At 39.8% G+C, this 26,992-nt stretch overlaps 1 protein-coding gene across 3 annotated transcripts in view; it reads left to right on the forward strand.

The window, feature by feature from the left end:
* The first annotated feature begins 691 nt into the window (after positions 1–691).
* The window catches only part of Dennd2b (DENN domain containing 2B), a 152,004-nt gene continuing 125,703 nt past the window's right edge, over positions 692–26,992 (forward strand). For 2 of the 3 annotated variants that reach the window (XM_040284790.2, XM_021727378.3), the window contains exon 1: positions 920–1,068. The gene's annotated coding sequence lies outside the window, so the exon portion shown is untranslated. Of the gene's footprint in view, positions 716–919; positions 1,069–26,992 lie in introns of those variants that run through there. The other variant, XM_040284787.2, reaches the window with a different exon arrangement.

The raw sequence follows: 26,992 nt of genomic DNA on the forward strand, positions 1-26,992 counted from the left end.
CACAGCTTTGCTTTTGGTTCCTGGTCCATGTAAAATTGTAAATTTTGAAATTCTAAACTTCGAAAGTCAATTTTCATTATTGCTCTGCAGATTTGTACATTTCAGTACCAAGGTTTATTTATAGATATCACTATATAGGAGGAGAAACTGGGTTACATCTTACCAAGTATATAGGGGTTGGATTTTTCAGTGATTTATTGTTTTTCAAGCAGATTGTCATAATGGGTTAACATTTTCCTTCAGAATTCCACTAATAAAGCACATATTCTCATTGCTAGTATTTCATTGCTTTATTATTAAATGACACCGTTTTCAAGTTTTTGGTTTTATAAGCCCATGGAACATTTTAAATTCTGAAAATGCCCTTTGAGCTTTTGGCTCAGACCAGGAATCTAGGAACCTTAATGCTTTTTGAGTTCGCTACTGCTGCAGTACCCAAGGTAACTTCTTGCCATTTGGTTTTGTAGGGCTTCCCGAGGCCGAGATCTGAAAGAACGGAAAGAACTCATCAGTTTGTATGAAGACAGGCAGCATTTTCCCAGACTCTCCCAGCTCCGGCTTTTCTTGCATACCAGAAGAGCCGCTTTTTTCCTCCAGTGATTGAAACCATCTGGACTGCAGGGGGGTCACGTGTGTATGAGAAAATGACATAAAGTTTTAGACCCGCTTGTGCTTTGCTCCAGACCCAGACAATTCTTGGTCGGATGGTGCGGAGGTGAGGGCTGTTCAGTTTGAGGGCCAACTTCCCATCCTGGCCTCCCCCGCCCCCTCCCCACCCCTATCTCCCACCTTCCCTCGCGCAGTGTCTGCGCGGCTTCCTCGATCCCCCCAGTGCCTAGGAGCACACCCCTCCGCCAGGCTCCAGCAGCCCACCCTCTCTGTCTTGGGTGGAGGCACACATCTCCACGCCCCCTCCCCTCTCCGGCTGCAGCCGGGCCGCAGCCCAGGGCGCGGATGCTTGCCCGCCGCCCGCCCTCTCTGCGGGAGCGGCTCCTCCTCCCAGCCGCTCGCGGTTCTCCAGGAGCCCAGCGCTGTGCTGAGCGCGCGGCCTGGCTGGGGAGTGCAGAGGTGAGTGCCTCTGGCCCTCCACCCAGAGGTCGCCTTCTGGCCCTGGTGCCTTTGCTTGGGGGTGGGTAGCCCTCCGAGGGGGCGCAGGCTCTGGTTCGGCCGCGCCCTGCCCCACCCCTGCACTCCTAGCCCTTTTCCCGCTATTCCTGATTCCTTGTCCTGGTAGGTTCCAACTCCGTGAGTATTTGCATGGGGGCAGTGGAAGGCGCAGAGTGGAGCAGCCGTGGGTGGCTCCCAGGGGGTGGTGGGGACTGCCCTCCGGGTGGTCGTGGCCAGCCATCTTCCGCCAGGCTGGGGCCGCGCGGTGGGGGGTGGGGAACCTCGCGGCGAGGATCTGGGACAGTGGGAAGCTGCTGGGAGCCAAACACAGGATGAGCGGCGGGCAGTCTGGGAGTGGGCTCAGCCTTCAATCGTATACCCTCTACGCACCCAAGCTGCTCTTACCTGAAGTCGTTTTGTGCTCGTGTGCAGATTGTTAGAGAGAACACACACAGACTCTGCACTGAACTCAAACAAAGGAACATTAACTTTTCACTCTATCCCTTCAACCATTTAAACTGTTTATTTGAGGATGAGTACTTTTCATTTTTGCCCTTGTTCTAATGTGCACAAAGTATTAAAGTTGTTTTTTAAAACAGTGACCCAGGACTGAAGGAACACATTTTAGCCAGTGTTTAATGCTGCCTTGTCCAATAATACAGTAACTGAATAGAGTTCAAGAGACTGGATGTTTTCAAGTGTTTCGGAAGAGGAATTATTACATTTTCCTGAGATTTTTGTATGAATGTAGTTTATAATTACTTAAGTATGAATAAAATAACTTCTTCAATGAGTAAGCCTGTGATGCCTACTCAGCCTGACTCTTGAACACCCCCCCCCCATTCAGGTATTTCTGCTGTTGGACAGCAGGGTCTTAGTAATGAAGAGATCATCATCCCATCTCCAAGACAGTTTTGAGCTACCTGTTATGTGCACACACTTCAACAGACCATTTTAGGATAGGGCCACAATGATAAAATCCAACAAACTGCATTATTGCTTTGTTTTGTATTTTATAAGTGATAGTTTTCAAAGGGTAATCCCTTCATCAATCTTCCTGCCCTAAAATAGTGGTTTATAAAGGATCAGAAATAGTCTAGTTCTAGAAAGCTGATCAAAGACAGAGACTGAATTACCATAGTCTGTCTCCCATGCTGAATTAAGGAAAAACCAAGCAAGACTTCAAGAGCCTATTGGACACGTGAAGTGAAGCAAAGGCTTCCTGGATTCTGCTGGGCTGGCAGAGACTTACCAGGTGACTCACACAAGTTTAGCTTTCCTTTTTATTTACCCGGTAAATATTATCTTTGGAAAAACTCCCCCAAGATATTGAAAGAAATTCAGATGTGTATGGGAAGTGTTGTCCCCTAATTGGACCAGAAGGGTACCCATTTTTGGTAGACAACTCCAAGGCAGTTTTTATCTTCAAAATATTTTTCCCCCAACACTTAGATTGTGATGGACTTAAAAATTAGTAAAATCCTTGCTTTTGAGTTTGTGGACCTGTTAGGGAAAGAAGACTGACATATAAGAGAATTTCTGGTTGAATGGCTTAGAATATTAGAATGATAGAAATTTAAGGAGAAAATGATGATGAGGCAGGGTGGTTTCAAAGAAGAAAGGAGCTTTCAACTGGGCTTGGAAGTGTGGTGGTGAAACTAGTGAAGAGTTGCTGGGGAGAGTTTCAAAGAGCAGAGAGTTGGTTGTTTGGATGAGAACTAGGGATAAATAACAGGGTATTGATTCTGTGCAATATGCCATTCTCTTTCATCCTTTACTGCAGTGAAGCAGGTATTGTTCCTCATGTTTTAAAGATGAGGGAGTTTTTGTTTTTAAAGAAAGAATATCAGAAAGATAAGTAGCCTTCTTAAGATGACCTGTAGTAAGTGGCAGAGCTGGAATTCTTGTGCCTGGTTGCCTGACGCTTTGCTTCTACAGCTGCCTTTCTAGTGAGCAGTGGGAGGTCCAGCTGAAGCCTACTGTGGTCAGCTTGAATTCTGGCTCAGGGGTTGGAACTCTATCCCATGGACATTGGTTAGCTTTTAAAGATTTTTGAGAAAATGAGTGATGAGCAAAGCAGTGTTTTTAAAAGATTAATGTGACATCTGTGTACAGGAATGTGATATGCACTTCACAATCACATGCAAGTCCTAGTTCTTAATTGGGAAGTTATAAAAGGGAGTATAGCCAAGATGTTTGAGTGTTTTAGTTTCTGCCTCATTTACAGTACCCTGCAGTAAGTAGTGTGGTTCACTGGGTAAGAACTAGTTGCAGTGACCACAGCGCTGTATCTTAGCCGGCAAACATTGAAAAGGAATGTGTATGTGGAACAACATGACTGGTGGCTTGTCCTTTATGCTCTCCACATGTTTCACAATGCTTTGGTAAAAGTTATTTATTTATTTATTATTATTTTTTTTAACAACTACCCTGTGAGGTAGATCAATGCTATAATTTGTTTAAGAGCCTTTTTTTGCCTAAATATTTTATTTGAGATGCATTCCCACCAACACACATATAACATTCTCTTGTTTCTTAAAAATGCTGAATTTTAAAACTTGGCAAAATAAAAATGATTTGAGATTACCTTTTCTTTCTTACTGAGGCCAATTAAGAGAAAATGTGCATTTATTTTACTTTTTTTTAAGAGAGAGAAGACAGAGAAAGAGACAGAGAGAGAGAGAGAGAGAGAGAGAGAGAGAGATTCTTAATGTTTATTTTTCAGTTTTTTGGTGGATACAACATCTTTATTTTATTTTATGTGGTGCTGAGGATCGAACCCAGCGTCCCACACATGCCAGGCGACCGCATTACCGCTTGAGCCATATCCCCAGCCCACTTTTTTTTTTTTTTTTTTTTTAATGGGGGAACAGTAGAAGGCGTTTGGAGAATTACTGTGTGGGAATTTAGAAGGAATATGAATGCCAGGATTTAGAGATGTGCAAAGCTCTCTCTGCCTCTCCACATTTCTTACCAGTGACTTTTGTCCTTTATGTATATGGCTGGGGAGCTTACAGAACTGTTGAATACCCAAATTTATAGCTCAGACCTTTGATTCTCTGCAGATAATGGGCACAGGAAGGGCAGCTATGGGTGGAACCATTTTATTAGAATTGTCTGCCACTTTGAATACAATCTGGATTTCTTGCTGTTCCTTGTGCAACCTCTAGTCCTTTTCCTCTTGTTTGTGCTCTGAAGAGGAATGTCAGGTAACAGGAGCTTGCACAGAAAAGTGTAGCTGACAGGCAGAAAACTAAAATTTGTCAACCAGAAAAGTTTATTTTAACTAATGTCAAAGTTCTTTCTTTTTTTTTTTTTTCAAAAATGCAAAACCAAGGTGTGATTTTAGTTCTCCTTCAGGAGAACTGTTTTTACTATCAGGAATCCCTACCCCTGGAGGACTGCCTATTGAATGGGGTTTTGAAATGATCACCAGCAACTCTTAAGGACATGATTCAGTTTCAGTCCTGGACCTGTGAACAACCTGACCTCTCTTAGTGTAGGGATTTTTAAGTTTAAAAACCATTTATTTAGAGGGTTCTGGAATTTAATGTCTGAGGGATCTCCTACCTGAGTATTTCTTTTATACTTCTAGACCATGATAATCCCTTAGGACTGGACATTGGAATTCATGCCAGAATTAGCCCCTGGGTTTCTTCTGCCATTTTGTATCACATATCCCCTAAAAATCATTTTGTTTTATCTGTAGCCTCTGTTTGCTGATTGTAGATCAGAAAGGAAAATTTTCTAGGGTTTCCTCCAGAGAGTGGCAGCACTTGGTTGATGAGCTTTTGGTCAAAGTTCATGTGAGAATGCTCTCAAGCTTCGTTTTGAGATTGGAGGGGTGGGGGGTGTATCACAGAAAGAATCTTTGTCAATGCTGTTTTTTAAATGTCATAAATATTTGGTTGCATTTAAAAAAATATTTTTAGTTCTGATGAACATAATACCTTTATTTATTTTTATGTAGTGCTGAGGGTTGAACCCAGTGCCTCATACGTGCTACACAAGCATTCTACCACTGAGCCACAACTGCAGCCCTATTTGGTTGCATTTTTGATGCATTGCTTACACAGTTAATGTTTTTATGTGGTAAGCCTTTGTCATTTTTATAATTTATTACAGAAGTCATTTAGGTTTTTTAAAACAATTAAAATCTTAGAAAATAGGACTGGAATATCCCTTTGTTACTTAGATATAATCTCCTAGTGTAGAACTTTTTACTATTTTAACCTATTTCATATCGGTATATCCTTAAATCTTTCTCAAGAGATTTGAGCTCCTTCAAGCAATTTCACAACCTCCCTAGGCAATGCTAGCTAAGGTTTCTACATATATGATCACAATTCATCTCCTTGTAGGTGGCCTGTTTTCTTTTATTGTTTCTTACCTTTACTGCTTAAAAAAAATTGTAGTTGTAGATGGACAGAATGCCTTTATTTCATTTGTTTTTTATTTTTATGTGGTGCTGAGGATAGAATCCAGTGCCTCATGGATGGTAGGCCACTAAGCCACAGCCCCAGCCCACCTTTACTGCTTTCTTATTCCTCTTCTTGTGCATAGATGTTCACAGTGAACATGTCTTTCCTGGACCCCAGTGGCAGCTAGGAAATGTACAGATTGTCTCATCTGTACCCATCCCTTCTGGGCTAAACAAGCTGAGCCTTCTCTGTTTTTCTTTGTAAGCTTTGCTTTTTAGACCTATGATTACATCGTATACTTGTTGCTTTGTGTTTTGTTTTATACAGGAAGTCAATATCAGATATGTTGGCAATAAGAGCTTTCAGTTTGGAAGGAGCCTTTTGGAATAAAATGTTCTCCTCCCACCACCAGCATAAGTAATCGTGGGACATATATAAACTCTGGAGATGATTTTTTAAAAAAATTATCATCAAAAGAATTCTACCCAAGTCCTTTAAGGGCTAAACAAGTATCCAGCCTTTGCAAGATTGCACTGAAAGTAACAGACTATCCCAATTAAGGCCTTTCTAGAAGTGTGAGAATCATTTGTTTAAACTGGAATTTAGGATCCCCACTCAAATATGATAGAAACAATCTGCTTAACCCTTTGTTAATGGCATAAGAGGTAAACCTGCTTTTCTGGGCCTCTTGTGATAAAGGGCCATAGTGATTAGAATATGCTGGAGGTATGTATATCCCTGTTTGTTAGTGTTCTGGAAATTACTTTGAGTGGGCAAGGGTCAATTTTGGTGACTTTTTGTCTTTTTTGTCGGGCAGGGGGTTCGATACTGGTGCTTTACCACCAGCTTTTTTGGGGGGTTACTGAGGATTGAACTCAGAGGCACTCGACCACTGACCCACATCCCCAGCCCTATTTTGTATTTTATTTGGAGACAGGGTTTCACTGAGTTGCTTAGTGCCTTGCTTTTGCTGAGGCTGGCTTTGAACTTGTGCTCCTCCTGTGTCAGCCTCTGGAGCCACTGGGATTATAGGCATGTGCCACTGCATCTGACCCCAGCCCCTTTTTTTTAAAAATTTTTAATTTTTTAAAATTTTGAGACAAGGTCTCCCTGAGTTGCTTAGGGCCTCACTAATTTGCTGAGGCTGGTCTTGAACTTGTGATCCTCCTGTCTCAGCTTCCCAAGTTGCTGGAATTACAGGCATGTGCCATCGTGCCTGGCTAGCTTTTTGACTTTTTCTGATGTGAAATTAGGGTCTTGGATATTAATTCAGCTAGGGCAAGTTTGAGTGTAGATATTTGTGAATTTCCCCCCTTCTCCCTATTTTTCCTTTGGGGAGAGGCTAATTAGAGCTGCACAGAGACAGTTTCTAATGAGGGTTGGTGTCCTGAGAGGTTTTGTCAGAGAAGACTGACCTGCTGGGAAGCACTACACTGTTTCTTCCTTGTGCCTCTATGGAGAAAGCACTGAGCTAATGCTTATGAGCATCTGTTTATCCTCTTATTACTTTTCCTCAGTGAACATAATATTAGGGGTTTGATAAATCAGTGAGTAGGTGAGTTAAGAAATGAGGTGGGAAATTACTTTTTAATATGGGGGTTGGGTAACTCCCAATTCATATGCTGCTATTGGCAAGGGGCTGTTTTACATCACTTTGGTGTCTGCCCTGGTGCTGTGATAAAGGGGTTCAACTTAAATAGATGTATTTTCTAGTGAGTAAACAGGGCCTAGTCAGTTATTTTTCTATTAGTCACATTAGAGTATATATAATGTTTCTGGGAACTCTAGTTAGCATGATATCCCCTTGCATTAGGGGGTGCTCCTCAGTGGTTGGTAGGAAAGAGTGCCTGGAAAAGCTTTTCCTGAGTCTGTTCTTTTCTGTTGAGTCTGGAATGGATTCTCAGTGCTTAAATCCAAAGGCTTCTGTATACCGGGAGTCTAAGGGGAATGGAAGTTCTTTCAAAAATTGTGTACTTGGATGGCAAACACTATACATCCTAGGTATAGGTATAGGAGGCTCAGAAGGAGAATAGCAAGTTTGAGGACAGCCTCAGCAATTTAGCAAGACCCTATTTCAAAAGAAAAACAAAAAGGATTGGGGATGTAGCTCAGTGACCCCCTGGCTCCAGTCCCTCCAAAAAAGGAGGGGAAATGGGGGAGCTAGAGGTGTAGCTCAGTGGTAAAATACTTGCCTAGCATGTGTGAGGTGCTGGGTTTAATCCCTAATATGCAAAACAAATCAACAAAAAATTGTATACTTATATGGGAGGAAAATCAAAGTTTTTTGCTTCTTAGTGGACACCAGAGGGTTAGGGTTAGCATGGAAAAAGCATGGAAAAGCAGGACTTAAGATCAAAACATTCATTTAAATCCTCAGTGTGAAGATCAGTTGTAAGTGTTCTGTTTTGCAGTTTCCCCCCTATATCTGTGTGGTTTTTAAAAGATATTTTATTAGTTGTTGATGGACATTTATTTATTTATTTATTTATTTATTTTTATGTGGTGCTGAGAATCAAACCCAGTGCATCACACATGCTAGGCAAGTGCTCTACCACTGAGCCACAACTCCAGACCTACATTGGTGTTTTGAGTAGTATTTTAGGACCACAGTGTTTGTATAGAAATTGCTACAAGAGTCATGGGAGATGGGCAGAGGCCACCTTATATCTTGTTTCAGGTGAACCATTTTTAAAACTTGCATAATTGGCTCAGGATCAATTAGTTAAAAAGAGAATTAGTTGATAAAAATAACATCTTTGTCTATTCCAGGTTTAGATTTGTGCAAGAAATTCAGTTTGGGAGCAGTATTACATTCTCTGCTCTGTTTACATTTAAATCGCCTATGTAGTTCCCATTAAATTGTCACTGTTACCAGTTCCTGGAGGGTTAGGGGTGGATCTCAGGGTATGAAGCTCTGACTCGGTGAAAGTCTCATCAAGAACTGGTCCTGCGGGGGGTGGGGGGGGTGGGGTGGTGGGGGGTGGGGTGCTGGGTTTGTGGCTCAGTGGTAGACCTAACACATGTGAGGCACTGGGTTCGATCCTCAGCACCACATAAAAATAAATAAATAAAATAAAGGGATTGTGTTTATATATAACTGAAAATAATAATAATAAAAAAGAACTGCATATACTGATTCTTCCTTGTGCCTCTATGGAGAAAGCACTGAGCTAGAAAGAACTTTGAAGGAAACATTGGATTTTGTTGGGCATGTAAGAATCAGGAATATATATTTTTAAAAGACTTTTCAACCTTTCTGTTTATGGAAGGGGAAACTGAGCTCAGAGAGGCAAAAGACTTCTCTAAAGGCACACAATTAGTTTGTGCCATAGCCATACCTGGAATCCGGGTGTTTCAGTTCCCTTTTCTGTCCTAGTGGGTCAGCATTATTTTCTGTGGTTTATCACCAGGACTGGAGGTGTGGGAGGGTAAGACAGGGAAGAAAAATGGAAGGGTAGTCAGTTCTGTGGAAATTGATAAAAAATTTAAAAAGTGAAAACCTTTTTCCTCCTTACTAACTTAGACCTTTGTTCTCTGGGAAATTCTTATCACTTAAGGTTGCTTTATAAATACTCTTGGTAGCTAGCTTAAGGTACCATGACTCCTGTACATTGGTGGGGAAGAGCCCTGCTGGATGATTCTCTGGATGTGTATTTGGGTTATTCCCATTTTCTTTTCCTCTTTTCCTCCTAAGTTTTGGTGTTGTGGGTTTTTTTTGGAATAATTAATTAATTAATTAATTAATTTTTAATTATCGGCAGACACAACATCTTTGTTTGTATGTGGTGCTGAGGATTGAACCCGGGCCGCACGCATGCCAGGCAAGCACGCTACCGCTTGAGCCACATCCCCAGCCCTTTGGGGAATATTTTTGGCTTTCGCCTTAAGATTCTTGTAGGTCCATGAGGACCTGGGCTGGGAGCACGTGTGATGTGTTTCCAGGATGGGAAGTTTTTACACCTAGACAAATTGTCAGGAAACAAAGAGACAGAAGAGTTTATATAGAGAGCATGAGGATTGAGAAGTCAGTGGAAAAGTGGCATGGCACATGGTGTAACTGATTTGGTTACTGTGACTGTCTCTGCTAAGATGGAACTGATATTAGATGGTAGGATGGTGCTGAGATACAATGCCATCATTTCATGAAGAGGAAGATGATTTTTTTTCTTAAAAAGTTGTGTATTATCTTGATTTATTTGAAATTTACATGACATTATCCATTAATGAATGAATGCAAATACCCGAGTATGTGTCTTATTTAACTCTATGCCAGGCATAGTGGTAGATATACAAGTATCTACCACTGAATCTACCTGAATCTCAGAACATGGATTTGTTTCTAAGGAACCATATAAAGTATTATTACCAAGCTCTAAAATGGTGAGTTACAAAGAGGGGAGTAGGGACCCAGACAAGGGTTAGGACTTGAGGCTGATGGCCAGTCTTGGGCACAGTGGAGGTGTTTGAATGTATTAGAGTGCCCAAGGCTCAGTCTTCAGCCCCCTTTTCGTAGGTCGTCGCATGGCTTTAAAATGTTAAATTCATGGTCTACTTACTCTCCGTGGTAAAGGTTTTACATGCACTAATTTAACCTTCCAGACAGCATCATAATGTAGGCACTTTTGTCATTCTCACTTAAAGGTGTAGAAACTGGGCACAGAGAAGTAGTGAATTTTCTTCTTCTTCTTTTTTGGTACTGGGGATTGAACCCAGAGGTGCTCAATCACTGAACCGTATCCCCAGCCCACTTTTTTTTTTTTTTTTTTAAATTTTGATATAGAGTCTCACTAAGTTGCTTAGGGTCTTGCTAAGTTGCTGAGGCTGAGATCCTCCTGCCTCAGCTTCCCAAGTCTCTGGGATTACAGGTGTGTGCCACTGCGCCTACTGAGAGATCACCTATTCATGCTCTGGAGAGGCAGGATGTGAGGCTATGCTGTGGTATCCTGGATGTAGAGACCTGACTGATTCTGTATAGCCTTCTCACTAGTCCTAGCTCTTCCACTCCTCCTGTCCCTTTACATTCTGGAGCATTATTTAAGCCTCATTTGGGATTATCACACTTCAAATCCAGATTTCTATTAAGTCCTTTGTAAACTAAGCCCTAGCCCTCCACATATTTTCCACCTTCCTTCTGTTCTCCTGTCTCAGGTCCTTTGTCCCTCTCCTGGAATGCTCTTTTTTTTTTTTTTCCTGAATGCTGCTAGTTTGTACACCCAGTTCATTCACATGTGGGCTCAAATGCACAACCTCAGGGAGGCTTGCTCTGACCATCCTTTGTAAAATTGCCCTGAGTCATTCTTTGATCCTGCTTTGTTTTTGTTTTGAAAATTATATTACGTATTTGTGTTTTTTCCTGTTTGCTTTCTCAAATAAATTCCATGAGGTGGGTACTTGGTTCATTTGTTCACTGACATCTTTACTTTGTACAATAGTACATGGAAGATTTTCTCTAAACAGTTGTTAAATAAATAAAGGGCACATTTACACTTTAACATGAATTCACTTGGATAACAAAGTAGTGAAGAAAGGAATATGCAGTTGATAGATACAAGTATGAGTCTTAATTGGCTTTGTATTTATTTCCAAGGCTTTGCCATGATATCTAGCCAAGAAAACGCTCAGAAAATCTTGGTTGAATGAAGACACTGTGTCTCAGTACCATATATTGAGTCCTTAGGACAGAGAATAGTGTGGGCTGGAGTGCTCAGAGAAAATCCTTGGAAGACTTGTACACTTTGAAGGGAACATTGGATTTTGTTGGGCATGTAAGAATCAGGAATATATATTTTAAAAAGACTTTTCAACCTTTCTATTTATGGAAGGGGAAACTGAGCTCAGAGAGGCAAATGATTTGTCCAAAGGCACACAGCTAGTTTGCATCATAGCCATATCTGGAATCCAGGTGTTTCAGTTCCCTTTTCTCCATGCAGTGCTGCCTTCAGAGTTGAAGGGGACACTTTGTGGGTGGGGTGGGGTCTACTGGGAGCAGCATGAGCAAAGGCCCAGAGGCAGAAAAGATATTATTGGCTTTTGTGGGATGGAAATTTTAGGTCATCCTAATTGAATCCTCAGGTTTATGAAAGATCCCTGGGAGACAGAGTAGGCTGTATGAGGTGAATTTAATCCTAGAGGATCACAAATGTCATCTTGAAGACTTTAAATTTGGAAAGAGAGGAATAATGAAAACGCTTTAAACGTTTTATTTCCAATGAAGGTGACATACAATTAGTGGTGCACAAAGTGGATTGGAACTGGGGAAGAAGCTGCAGACTAACAGCAGTTAGGAGACCCTTGTAATAATCCAAATATTACTACTGAAATGTAGTAACATTTCAGTTTGTTTTGTTTTTGTTTGAAAATCTGTGGTGGTTTTGGAGAAGACGGCATATAATTCTCAGGTAAGATGTACCAATTCAACTTCTAAAGAGTTTGAAGATAAGAAGCAGGAAGTCCAGTATTTTGCCTTAATTCTGTGTATGCCTATAAATGATATTTTAGTATCCAAATGACACTAAAATGATCCCAAATGATACTAAAATGATCTATGTTAGGACAGGGAATAGAAGGTATCATTATACTAGTGTGGAAATAGTGATGGACGGGGAGAGAAGCAGTGGAAGGTGAATGTGAGCAGCTTCCAAAGGGGCCTGAACCTCTCTTGTTGGAGGAGCTGTATTGTGGCTGGGGAGTCAGGCATTAGTGGACCCTAGCCTCAACTGGTTTTTAGTATAACCTGCCTCCTGGGCCCACAAATGCTTTGGACAGATGTGCTAAAGTCTAGGCTGCAGAAGTTTTAACCAGAGCTGATGAGAATAGATTAATATTGTCCTTACCAGACCAGTGAATGGCACAGGGTATGACCCTGTGAAAGCTGTTTTCCCCATCCTCAGAAATCCTTTTCCATCTCTTAAGGGAAAACTTTGAAAGTCAACATGAAAGTGAGAACCCAGACCTTTAAATAACATAATGGATCTGAAAGTTTGGGTTGCAGAAAATATCCTGGAATAATCAACAAATATTTATTGAACAACACCTACTAACCACCAGATACTGTGCTGAGTACTGGACCATCACTCTTGATATATTCCATGAAATGTTACTAATAGAACACTAACATTTAATTCTATTTTATGGTAATATTTTTAGTCCCAAAGGATATATAGCTTGGTCCATAGGTTCATAGTTACTTCAGACTGCTTGTTTATGTTTGCATTCTCTTATTGAATGTTTACTGGCTAATAGGTAGTATGCTGGATGCTGAGGTATTTTTTAAGATGAATGAGAATTGATGAAGGTGCTTAACTGATTGACTAGAATTTACCTAGTAGATCTGTCAGATTTCCAGTTTTCTAGGATTTCTGGCGAAGAGGAGAGTACAGTCAGTAGTAATGGAATCCCTTACCTTTTTCTGTGTACACTGGACCTTCCTCTTCCCTGCTTATTCCTGCTCCTGAATCTGCATCTTTAAATTTAAGAGCTGTAATGGCTGAGGATATAGCTGAGGTCCTGAGTGTGATCCCCAGCACCTCCCTCTGCCCTGCCCCAAATGTAAGAGACATGAAAATTAGCTCCTTTGCATTATGTTTGGGAAGCTCCATTAGGGTAGTACTTTCCTTATGAAACTTTTTTTGGGTATCAGGAATTGAACTCAGGGGCATTCAACTACAGATCCACAAACCCAGCCCTATTTTATATTTTATTTAGAGACAGGGTCTCACTGAGTTACATAGTGCCTCGCTTTTGCTGAGGCTAGCTTTGAACTGTGATTATCCTGCCTCAGCCTTCTGAGCTGCTGGGATTACAAGCATGCACCACCGTGCCTAGAATTCTGATGAAATCTTGAAGTTAGAAATCTTTCCAGAAGAATCACTGCTGCCTGTGTAATTTGAAGAAAAGCCTTCTCTGTGTGACCTTTCCTTATGAAAGTTGCTTTTGCCTGGAGCATGGATGCAGGCATTGCATTGCTTAGTATTTCTTGGGCTCTTCTTCACTTCTGTCGGCTTGATTGGCTCCCTTTGGAGGTGCTGGTAGAAGAATGTATCTCGTTTTCTTAGATTGAATGATACAAACAAGAGGGAGGCAGTTATGCCAAATGTTCCCATCATTTGGAGGGACAGTTGCTGAGAACAAAGTGAGGAAAAATGAATATAGAAGAGGAGTGTTTCTTTGAACTTCTGGATTTCCAACTGGAGTGAGATTGTTTCCCCTCCCTTGCATGGCGTCTGGAGCCAGCTCATACAGTGTGTCTGAGGTTGCTTCTTCTACTTTGGGTCTGTGTGCTCCTTTCAGAGACAACCACAAAACAGAAAATTATCTTTACCTTCAACTTCAACTTTAAATTGGTTCTTTAAAAATTACATGTGGGAGCTGGGGATGTGGCTCAAGCAATAATGCGCTCGGCTGGCATGTGCGGGGCGCTGGGTTTGATCCTCAGCACCACATAAAAATAAAATAAAGATGTTGGGTCCACTGAAAACTGAAAAATAAATATTAAAAAAATTATATGTGCATTGTAATGCATCCTAAAAATAAGTAAAAAGTTTCACTTTCCGAATGTCTAGTTATCATTATTAATGACTTGGTGCACTCTTTTGTAGGTCTTTCTCTAGGCATACAAATGTACATATTTGTATTCAAAGTAAGATTAATACTACATAGATATTCAATCTTATTTTTAATTACCTCTGTTCTCTAATTCAATACATTTTAATTTTAATTAATATTCAGACTATATTTAGGTTTACTCATCTCTTATTCTGTTTGGGTTGCTATAACAAAATAACTTAAACTGGGTAGTAATTTATAAACAACAGAAATTTATTTTGCAAACTTCTGGAGGCTGGGAAGTTCAAGATCAAGGTGCCAGCAGATTTAGTGTCTTGCAAGGGCCTCTTTGTAGATGGTATCTCTCTATGTCTTCACATGTCAGAAGGAACAAACAGGTTCCCTCCTGCCTCTTATAAGGGTACTCCTCTCATCACCATGTTTTTGTTGGGGGAGGGGTATGGGGATTAAACTACTCAGGGACACTCGACCACTGAACCACATCCCCAGCACTATTTTGTATTTTTATTTAGAGACAGGGTCTGAGATCCTGTCTTGGCAATCAGTTGTTTTAGCACCTCACTTTTGCTGATGCTGGCTTTGAATTCGCAATCCTCCTGTCTCAGCCTCTTGAGCTGCTGGGATTATAGACATGTGCCACCTCTCCCAGCAAGTTCCCACTCCTTAATACCTCCACCTTTGAGGATAGGTTTGAACACTTGAATTTGGAGGGACATGTCACTGAGACAATAGGACCATTGACCCTTATTGTTTTTTCTGTACCAGTATTACACCTGTGATCATGTACTATATCTGGTTATGTCCACAGGCTTCTTTTTTTTTTTTTTTGATTTTTTTTAAAGAGAGAGTGAGAGAGGCAAAGAAAGAGAAGAGAGAGAGAGAGAGAGAGAGAGAGAGAGAGAGAGAGAGAGAGAGAATTTTTTAAAATATTTATTTTTTTTTTAGTTTTCGGTGGACACAACATCTTTGTTTGTATGTGGTGCTGAGGATTGAACCCGGCCGCACGTGTGCCAGGTGAGCGCGCTACCACTTGAGAGAGAGAGAGAACACGTCAGGGAGTGGACTTTTATCGGGGAACAAAAAATTCTGTGGAAAATCCCATCTAATGAAGATTGAGGGGGGCAGTGTCCCAAGGTCAGGTGCGATGATTGGGTCTTTGGGGTAGTGGCCAGACTCGCCTCCACACAGACAAGCCCTCGGACCTGAGAAGGGTAGGGAAAGCTCTGCACAGAAGGATGTGTCTAAGCGCCTCTTGCCCAGCCAGGGAGGTAACTCAAATCAAGGATGGCTTCCCACATGCGCCACTATGCCTGGCAAGTGTTTAGGGTTTTATAAATGTAATCTCATTAACCCTTGTAACAACTTGGAGAAGCATGTTTTCATCTTTTTTTTAAAAAATTTTTTATTAATTTATTTTTTATTTGGACACAATATATTTATTTATTTTTATGTGGTTATGTGGTGCTGAGGATCAAACCCAGGGGCCTCACATGTGCTAGGTGAGCGCTCTACCACTGAGCCACAACCCCTGCCCATGTTTTCATCTTTACTTTTATCTACTCTTTTCCTATGGGATCTCAGCCATACCCAGGGCTTTGGCTATTTCCTTTATAGCAGAGATATTACCACTTATATCTCAGTGGTCACCTTAAGAATAAATATGGACTCTTGAGACATCTGGAAAAATCCTTTTATTAACCACTTATTATATGTTAACCTAGAAAGTTTCTTAACCTCCCTGTGACTCAGTTTCCTCATCTGTAAAATGAGATAACAATAGTACCTGCCTCATAAAGTTGTGAAGCTAAATGAATTGATCTATATAAAGTGCTTAAAGGATGACCTTCATATAGCTAGTGTGATTAGACAACTGGATGACCCACAAGTACCTTAGACTTCCCACGGTTTTATCTCTCTAAAGTGGCTTTTCTTTCTCCTGTTTTCACTGACTCCTTTAATGATATCAGAGTCATCACTGATTTTTCTTGGTGTCTTGGCAATCAGTATTCAGTCTTACCACTTCTACTTCCCAAACAAGTCATGAATTCAATTTCTTCTTATTGTCTTGCTGCCTCCAGTCCAACTAAAGCCTTGGCCATTTTTTGCTGGAAGGCAGCTTTAATGTCCCAGAATGCCTGCCTCTGGATGTTCTGTTTCCCAGGCCGTTCTAAGAGTGAGCTTTCTAAGATACATCTTGATAGTAATACTGTCACAAGTGGTTATTTTTTTATTTTTTAAATGTTTATTTTTTTAGTTTTAGGTAGACACAATAACTTTATTTTGCATCTTTGTGGTGCTGAGGATAGAACCCAGTACTTCATGCATGAGTGGTTATTATTGACTCAGTCTGAGGTGCAGTTAGATTCAGTCAAACCTATTTTTTTTTAGCAAAAAGTGTGCAAGAGCATAAGTGTGTAGCCTAATGGATTTCAATATTTTTGTACTTTCCTGTAACTTTCACTCAGATCAAAATATAGAACATTTCTAGCACCCCAGAAGGTTGTATTGTGCCTACTCCCAGATAGTAGAATGGTACAATGCCGATTCTTACTCATCACAACTCTTCTGTTAACCATCTGTTTTACCTTTTCTTGATCTTCATATATATGAATCACAAAATCTCTGTATTGATTCTTCTTTTACGGTATAACTCTATCCTTTGATGTGACATTCAGAGGTTTTTTGCCTGGCTTTTACATCATGTCCTTCATGCCTGCCCTGCCTTTTCCACCAGGCCAAAATTCCAAAATTGTGTGTACTTTATCAATGTAACTGGCTCTTTTTCCCTCCATTTTTTCCATTTCATATTCTCTTGTCTGCCCTTTTTTTTTTTTTAGTAGTAGTTGGACACAATACATTCATTTTATTTATTTATTTTTATGTGGGGCTGAGGATCAAACCCAGGGCCTTGCATATACTATGTGAGCGCTCTACCGCTGAGTCACAAACCCATCCCTTGCCTGCCTATCTTTCTTCCTTTATTCCTTCCTTCTTTCTTTCTTTTTTGGTATTGGGGATTGAACCCTTGGGGTGCTTTACTATTGAGTTACATTCCTAGCTCTTTAAAAAAATTTTTTTTTTTTTTTTTTTTTAATTTTGAGTCAGTGTCTCACTAAGTTGCTGAGGCTGGCCTGGAACTTGTGATCCTCCTTCCCTCAGCCTCCTGAGTCACTGGGATTACAGGCGTGTGGCACCATGCCTGACTTCTCTTGCCCTTTCTGACTTCATTCCTTGGTAAATTCTTCCTTAAAACTCATCTCCAGGCAAAAGTAAGCCATCCTCTGCATTCTGGAGGCAAGATCATTATAGTTAGTTGCTTGTTTACATATCTTTTCTCCTTTACTCATTGCTTTCATGAGCCCATGAATGATGGAGTATATCCCCCTAATTGGTTAGCTGAATTTTATACAAGTAGTTCATGTGCTTTCTGGAAAAATTAGAAAATTAAGACCCCCCCCCAACAAAAATCACCACAATCCCAGTATGTAGAGATAATCATGGTTTACATATATGTCAAAATATATACCAACACTGTAAAACAAATATACATTCACAAAATGCTAAATATTTATCTCCTTCAATCTCTTGTTATTTTATACATAGGGTTCCCCCTGCTCCTTATTTAAACTGCTTATAGAAACTGTAATGGTAGGGGATAGCTCACTGTATGAGCTCTTGTCTAGAAACACTGTGATGAACGTCCTTATTCCTTTATTTTAATGTAATTCTTCAATTATTTTGGGGAGATAAATTTCTAAAAGTAAAATGGGATAGATGAAAGAGAAAGACATCTTTAGAGTTCTTGATGTGCTTATGCTAACTGCCCTTCAGAAAATCTTTTACCTGTGTGTACTTCCACCAGGGTGAGCATGCTCCTGACTTAATATCATCTATTCAACCATCATGATGTGTCTCAGCAGAGACTTTTATTTAAATTGCATACTTGAATTAGGATTCATATAATACCCACACTCTGCATTTGGTTGATATGTCTCTTCTATAAATGTTAATTACAATGTTTAAATAACTTGTTAATTTATTTTTATGTGCTGACAGCTTCTACCTTCTCTGTTGCTTCTTTTTTTTTTGTATTTTAAAATCTATTTTTGATGACTACTCTTTCCTGCTTAACATTTTGTTTATATTTTTAATGAGAATTTATTGATTTTGATTATTTGGACTTATTTTTAAAACAAACATTTAAGTCTCCTTTAAAGTTGTTATTTCACATATATTTTGGAGAGAGGTATGTGATGGGAAAGTCAAATTTCTAAAGATCAAAGCTCTAAGAGACAGTTCTTTTTCATTTGCCTGAGGAGTCTGTACACTTTGTTAAATAATTTGAAGTAAAAATACTTTCTCTGAGACTTTTATGTGCATATCTGGGCTTTAATAGTATCCTCTGCCAAACTGGAAGAAGTTGGATTTAGGACCTCTTTACGTGCAGGCTTTTTTCTTGTACTTAGTATATATGAGAATGTCATAGCGGTAGTCCCTGTTGTTGATTTTGTTCAGGATTCTTTAAATCTTTTATATTTAGACCAAACTCTTCCATCCTTCTAGAGTTTGCTTCTATTAAACTTTTAATTATAGATTTGAGACCATTTGTTCAAAGACTTCTATTATTTGCAGGGTGGTTCTCTGAACTGCATTCCTTTTCATGGCTGTCATCTTATGCAGTCTTTTAATCTATTTCTTTCATTAAAAATATATTTTTTACCAGACGTGGTGGCGCATGCCTATAATTCCAGCTACTTGGGGGGTTAAGGCAGGAGGATGGCAAGTTTGAGGCCAGACTGGGCAATTTTGCAAGACCCTATCTCAAAATAAAAAAAGGGATGGGATGTAGCCCAGTGGTGGAACTTCCTGCCTAGCATGCATGAGGTCCTGGGTTCAATCCCCAGTATTGCAAAACAAGGTAATAATAATCTTTATTCTGTGACTTTTTCTGTTTTTTTTTTTTTTTTTTTTTAGTATTGCTTCTACCTTTATTACAGTCATCTACTCATTGAGTATTTTTATGGACCTAATGTTTCTACTATTTCTTTTTATTAGGCTAGACTGTTTCATTTTCTTGAGAATCAGTATCAGCCATCCCGTAACAAATATTTAATGAGTGTTTATTGTGAGGAAGGCAGTCCATTACAGGGATTAGCTTTATTCTTCTACCATAAACTTTTTTCTTTAGCTGCTATATCTTTTTGCATTTATTTATTCATTCTTTTGAGTTTACTGATTGATCCTCCTTTCATAGTTTTAGTCTATTTTGTTCATACTGTATTTACTGAGATTTGGGTTGAGGTTCACTATAAAGAATTAAGTTACTGAGGCATTTCTTATTTTGTGATGGGGAGTTTCATTAATGATTACTCAATTATAAATCCTGCCTCCCTCCATTTGGGGAAATAATTTTGTATAAGGGAGATGAAACCTTGAATTCCCATTTTATTCTTATTAAGATTAGCCTGAGGAAAGGGCCTGTCCTGGTGGAGGAATGCTTTCTTCTAGAACATGGTTTGTACATGAGAGACTCCCTATCTGGGCTTTTTTCCAGACAGCTGGCTGAATGGTTCTGTAGAACCCAGGTAGAGCAGCACCTGAGTGATTTTGTGAAGTTTCAGAGTGCTTAGCAGGAGTGAAGCTTAAGCTAGAGACTATGAAGGACCCAAGAAGAGCTCAAACGTGTATGGTCAACTCTTGATTATGTAAAAAAGAGTCAGACACTTGGGAGAAGTGAGGTATCAGTGTGTCCACTAGAACTGTGGACTAATAGGTGTCCTGCACAGCAAGTTCATTGAGGCTGATTCTGTGGGATGGAAAGACCTGAAAGTCATAGACCCTGTCCTCAGAGAGGCATAAAATACCAACCGGAAAAAGATGAAGGTGAGTACCAAAAAAAAAAAAAAAAAAAAAAAAGTGGATTCACAAGGCACATCAGAAATCTTATGATGTGTGTGTGATAAAAACAGAATGATGAGGGTTTAGAGGTGGAAGAACTGACTGTGAGCCAAAGGAGGTTAGGTGGAGGACAAGGAGCACAACATATGGAGGGTTAGCTGGATTTGATTTGGTGAAGAGGAAGGGAAAGGTGACATTTAACTGGGAAGTATATCCTGAGGCCCAAGGCAGGAAATATTTCCTAAAACTAGGTTCATTTGTTCCTGTCTGTAGGCCCTGCCCCCCCTTCCAACAGTGACGACTGAGCCTTCTCAGGGAGCAGTGCTTTGCCCAGCATCTGGGTGCTGCTTTGGTTCAGATTGTACTTCCTTCTGCTATGACTTCTGGGCCAGCACTTTGTAGAGAGATCTCCCTCTCAGCCTCACCAACCTTACCAGCTTCTTCTCAAGCCCTGGATTCCCTCATACTATGTTCAGCCTGGGTCCTTGCCACTTGCCATCTTAGCTTAGAATCTGTCCATCTTCCTCTTCTCCAGATCTAGGCTTCCCAGTTGCAATTCCATGAAGTTTACAGCAAATCTCAGCAGTGTCCTTTGGGCCTTATTATTCTGTGTCCTCTGACACTTACTCGTTTGTGTTTCTCTGTGGACTACAGTCTCCTGGGCTGGTGTCTAGAAGCCATCCTGTACAGTGGGGAATGATGTATGGAGAATGATGTACCGTGTGGAAGGGACAGTAGGAGCCAACACTAGATATATAGGTGTAGACTGTGATTTTAGAGGGACTGGATTTAGTTCTTACGGGAAACCACAGAGTTTTTTTGTTGTTTTTGGATGCTTTATCACTTACTTAATCAGACCTTTATTGAAGCCCACTTAAGTTGTTTGCAATCTCTTTCTGTTAAAATGTAACAGTAATTATCTGTGAATAAACAATGGTATTAATTTTTAATTTTGATAATGCTGCCATTTTGATTAGAGAGGCAGAAATGCTAGTGGTCTTTAAACTGGAGAAAATTTCTAGATCCTTGACTTCCTGTGTTCTCTTTCTAAGAGTTGATCTGTCTGAGGATACAGTTGTAACCCAGCTAGTTCCTTCTCCCAATCACTTTTATTTATTTATTTATTTATTTATTTATTTTTTAGTTCTCGGCGTACACAACATCTTTGTATGTATGTGGTGCTGAGGATCGAACCCAGGCCGCACGCATGCCAGGCCTCAAACTTGCTATTCTCTTGCCTAAAAGCGTCCTGAAATTTTTTATTTTTTTAGAGAGAGAGTGAGAGAGGGGGGAGAGAGAGAGAGAGAGAGAGAGAGAGAGAGAGAGAGAGAGAGAGAGAGAGAGAATTTTTTTTTTAATATTTATTTTTTAGTTTTCGGCGGACACAACATCTTTGTTTGTATGTGGTGCTGAGGATCGAACCTGGGCCGCACGCATGCCAGGCGAGCGCGCTACCGCTTGAGCCACATCCCCAGCCCACGTCCTGAAATTTTTTTGGGAGGGTGTTGTTGCGGATCTAATCCAGGGCTTTGAGCATGCTGTGCAAGTTTTCTATCACTAAGCTATGTCCCCAGTCCTCCCAATCGCTCTTCTCCCACTTTACAAAAAGAAGGCTCAGCCTTACTCATCTTGAATCTTGCTGATTGTTTTCCTAGAGCATGAAAACCTCCAAGTTAGCAAGCAAAGGCACAATTAGGAATATTATTAGTAGCTGGGTGTGGTGGCATATGCTTGCAATCCCAGCAACTTGGGAGGCTGAGGCAGGAGGTTCGCAAGTTCAAAGCCATCTTTAGTAATTTAGCAAGCCCTGTCTTAAAATTAAAAAAAAAAAAAAAAAGGCTAGGCAATATAACTCAGTGGATAGATGCCCCTGGGTTCAATCCCTAATACCAAAAAAAAGAAAAATTATATATGATATACATTTATGCTATATGTATATACTAATAATTACATATATTATTAAGAAAGTGAATGACTGGGTAAAATCCTTTTCTAAGTCAGATGGTTTGCAATCCTTGATTTCAACAAAATTTCTGGAGTTGTCTGTTGGTAGATAATTAAAAAATAGTTTTTGATGATAGGGTCACTGTGATTTTGACATGTAATTCTGAATAAGTATGAAGATATTGACTGATATTACTATAACAAAATTTCTTTCATTACTATCTAGTTATTTATGTGAACAAATTTTTTTTGGTGCTTACAGCTATAAAAATGAAAAATTAATACATTCCTAATAGCATGTACATTTTTTGTTTAATAGTACCACTTATAATGTAAGAATATTTTAATTAATTGCATATTAATAATGAAGATGAAAAACAAATCCAGAAAAAAATATTTTTTAACATTTATAGTTATTGTTGTGGGAGGACTTAAACATTTAGGTGTGTGTGTGTGTGTGTGTGTGTGTGTGTGTGTATATATATTTATAATAGATATATGGCAGGGAAGTTTCATAGGCTAATCAATAATAGGTTTTGAAGCATAAAAGGATAAAATTCTGAAGAGGAAGTAAAAAGGAATTAAGAATTCAAGGAGGAAAAAGGAATGGTATAAAATTTATGTTTTATATTTTTATTCTATTATTTTGTGGTATTAGGGTTTGAACCCAGGGGTACTATACCACTGAACTGTATATCCCCAGCCCTATTTATTTATTTATTTATTTAAATGAAGGCTTTAAAAAATACTTTTATTTACTTATTTTTTTAAAATATATATTTTTTAGTTGTTGATAGATATTTCATTTATTTATTTATTTATTTTATGTGGTACTGAGTATGGAACCCAGTGCCTCACACATGCTAGGCATGTGCTCTCCCAGTGTACTACAACCCCAGCCCATCCTTTTTATTTTTTATTTTGAGACAGGGTACTTGTTAAATTGCTGAGGCTGGACTTGAACTTGTGATCCTACTGCCTCAAGTCTCCAGGATTTCAGGTCACTCAAATTTATGTTTTATAAATGGATGGAGATAGATTTTAAAACACTATGGATCTTTTAAGACAGTAATATAGGGACTGGGGTTGTGGCTCAGTAGCACTTGCCTAGCCTGGGTGAGAAACTGGGTTCAATCTTAAGCACCACATAAAAATAAATAAATAAAAATAAAGGTATTGTGTCCACCTACAACTAAAAAAAATTTTAAAAGATAGTAATGTAGTAGTTTTATTTTAAAATATCATCATTTATAAAATGGCAATCTTTTTTTTTTGGAGGGGGGCTGCTGGGGTTTGAATCCAGGGTCTTGTGCATGTTAAGCATGTGTTGTAGTAGTCAGCTACACCACCAGCCCCAAATGCCAATACTTGTAATATGCCAGGAAGTACATCTCTACTACTGTTTATAATGCAAAGATTTAAATGTTTTATATATATACATAAAACATTTTATATATATGTATATATATGGAACATAATGATGTTCATGGTGTTCTATAAAATTCTTTTAGGCAAATATGGTAAACATTTTCAATGGAGTATGATAAAGGTGCTTGACTAAAGCAAAGCAAAAAAAGTTAAAGAGATGAAGGAAGTCCCAAGATCAGACAAAGCCACAAGAAGAGGTGCTGTAAGAACTGAACTTGATCGACTGTTGAAGTTGAATAAGCAAAATTGAGGTGGGAAGAGGGAACAGTACCTGCCAAAGGCCTAGAGGTGTAAAGAAGAATACGAAAACTTTGGGGATATGGCAGGTGTGGCATGAGCAGAATGGTGATTTCTGGCCAGTCAGCTAGTATCTTTATGTGGCCCAGAAAGGGGAGGTAACTGTCTGGAGGTTTGTGGAGGCAGTGATCCATGAAGGATACTTCTTTCCCAGGGGTTGTTATTCTATATTAATAATCATCTGGACATTCTTACAAATGTAGAAACTCTTTTATATTCAACAAGGGGAGGTAAATGGGGTCCAGAGAGAGTATTTCTTTGCAAGTTTTGTACCTTATTAGTTATGTGTAGGCTGAGATTAGTGCTACAGGGCAGGGGTTCTTTCCACTGACTGTGTGGTTGATTGGGGCCCTCAGCTTGTCATCTGAAAGGGTGAGTACAATTTTGGAACCAAAATTTGGAATCCTTGGGCCAGTAAAGAATATGTCTCAATTTGTGAGTTCATTTACATGAGAAGCTTTTACAAAGAACTAAAAACTAAATCAAACTTAACATATGTCTTTTCTAATCACTTTTTAATTTGAAGGAATTCCACTTTACAAATTCTCTGTGGTCCCAGGAGAGGTAGCACGTACAGCCACTCTTCTGGGCTGTTTGGTATGCTGAATTCCTTTGCTTTCATGATGGAGGATGGTGCTGTGAAGTCAGACTGTGTGCAGAACACACAATCTGACTTCACAGCACCATCCTCCATTATGTTTTTTCCCATTTGGAGCATTTGTTCAGCATAGTGATAGAGACTTGATGCTGTGTTTGCATAGAGCAGATTGAACAAACTCCAGAAGGAAACCTTCAAAGGGTTGATTCGATACCACACAGAAACACGAGGCGGTCAGATGAGCTCTTTTCCACATTTTTATATTTTCCGGGATGACACTGAAAGCCTTGCCCTTAGAGAACCCTGAGCCACCTAATAATTCATTCTTCCAGGCTCTAGAGAGGAAGAAATGAGAAATTTGTACCCTTGAATGGATGCCCTTAGTTTTTCTTATAAGAGCCAAGAAAGGAATTGAGAGCAGCATGGTAACGTGACTGGGAGGCAAAGTAAGTAAGAAATTGCCCACACCACTTTGGTCTTTTGTGGGAGGGAAAATTCTGTCAAGAAATACTGAGTCAACATAGGGGACCTACTGTGTGCCATTCACAATTGGATACTTTACTTTCATGAGTCTCATTAATTGTCTAAGGAGGAAATCATACCCCAGAGAGATTAAAATGACTTGCCCAAGATCCAGAATTCAAAAACCCTGGTTCATTTTATTCCAAAGCTCTTCTCACTGCTTTGTGGTGCCTTTTCTTACTGAGATCATGGAGAAGGAAGGATATTCTGGGTTGAATTAGGGAATTTGTGGTATCCAGCTCACTCTTTTGAAGAACAGCACTCTTTCTCTTGTACCATTGGGGAGAGGAATAATGCTGTTCAAGGGTATGTGTCAAGGGGGAAGACATCAGGAATTCTTCAGACTATTTTTGTTTCTTGGGGAGGGAATTTTGTGCCATGGCATCTAGGCCTTGGTGGTAGTTTGGAAGAAATGGGTCCTGAATTCACCTACCACCAGTTATGCAAGTGAGGAAAAAGGCCGGAATGTGGAGCACAATAGGGATGTTGGATTTTACGAAACACTGTTTTTGTTTGTTTCTTAAATTGGGACCAGTATAAAATTTCCAACTCTTAAATTTTTCCCAAGAACTAAAAACAAACAATAACCCTAGAATCATCTTCATATCATATGAGAGGACATTTGCAAATCAAAAATAATAAATTAAAAACAAAACAAAATAAGATTATAAGACAGCCAAGAAAGGGACTTATACTCATCTATGACAATATTAGGTAAGATTTAAAATATTTTGAATTAAGTAAAATTCCAGCATAGATTTTTTGATTTGTCAGTTGAGTTTTTATTTGGTTTTGCACTTCAAGGGAAGCTTGACTGCCAGGAACGTTTTATGCTTTTTTTTTTTTTTTTATCAGTTTTTGTTAGGAGTCTATTTTGACAGATATGTTAATAAGTGCAGTCTTAACATTCTGTGGCATATTCTGGTAAATGTGGAAAAGGAGAGTAAGAACAGTTCTTAGGCTTTCAGACCTGTGGCCAGGCCAGGAAGAAAGCAAGAGTGAGCGGTGCAGGTTCCAGAAAGAGGCTGCAAGGACCTTTCTTGATTCATATGTGGGGTGGGGATTGGGGCTACTTAGGACCTTTGCTGCTTAATATGGAACAGGTAGGAATTTGAGGGGTATCCTGTGGATGGCAAGAATTTTCATCATGCCCTAGACCACATTTAGAACCATTGCTCTTGTCAAGGAATTATCCTGTTTGGTACTGCAAGGTAATCTACAGAAGGCACAGACAAAGGCCCATTGTTTTCTCCAGGCAGCTGTTTATTGCATTGGACTAAGAAAGGGTGTGGGGAGCCTGCAGGACTCTAGCCTAGGTGCTCAGATGTGGGAATGATCCTGCTGATCTGCCTGCTTATTTTCTTCTGAGTCTATTTTGTGTGGACATTTGGCCAACTGCATTTTCTTCCAGACAGCAAAATCTTAGCTCCACCTTCTATTTGGTCTCAGTGCCCTGGAGTTTGAGTGAAGGTTATGAGTGCTTGGGAATAGAAAAAGAGCCTAAAAACCTCTGGGGAATTCCCTAACTCTCCTAGCATACCTCTTTTGTCCAAGAGAACATCCACCTTCTGTATTTCCAAGGATTCTGTTGGGGGAAGTGTGTGTTTTGGCCTCTTTGGAGAAGGGCACATCAGCTTCCCTGGCCTGTTTACCTTTATTTGGTCCTTTTGCCCTTGATTACAAATGAGGCCTTGGGTGGGGGATTTCCCTGCTGTCATGGAGGGTCGGTTCTTCCTTTTGTCTGTTTTCTCAATTTTTCCAGCTGGGGAAGAGTCTTAAAAAAAAAAAAAAAAAAAAAAAAGGAACTCCTTGCCTCATAGACTTTGCCCAGTGAATGGATGAGTTCATAATCAGGAAGCAATTTATCTGCCTCTTAAGATTTCTTTCTACTGGGTTCTGGGACTGTTAGACCCTTTCTTATTTGCCTATCACTGCTGTAGTTGTCAGCACTCTCCCCTAAAGGAAGGAATAATCTTCTCAGTCTAGGGTCTGGACCATTTGTTGGTGCTTGTGGAGCTGGTGTTGATGTTGTTCTGTCTCCATTGGTGAAATATAGATATACCTTTAAGGTTAAGAACTCCAAGTTCTTTCTTCCTCATTCCCCCTGTCTGTACATAAAGCACATGAGAGGACAGGTAGAAGTGATTACCAGTGGCTTAATTTGCCAATGGGGTCACCTCAAATTGTTCCCAATGTCAGTCTGCTCACAGAG

Source organism: Ictidomys tridecemlineatus, chromosome 4, assembly GCF_052094955.1.
Source record: "Ictidomys tridecemlineatus isolate mIctTri1 chromosome 4, mIctTri1.hap1, whole genome shotgun sequence".
In the NCBI taxonomy this organism is placed as follows: domain Eukaryota; kingdom Metazoa; phylum Chordata; class Mammalia; order Rodentia; family Sciuridae; genus Ictidomys; species Ictidomys tridecemlineatus.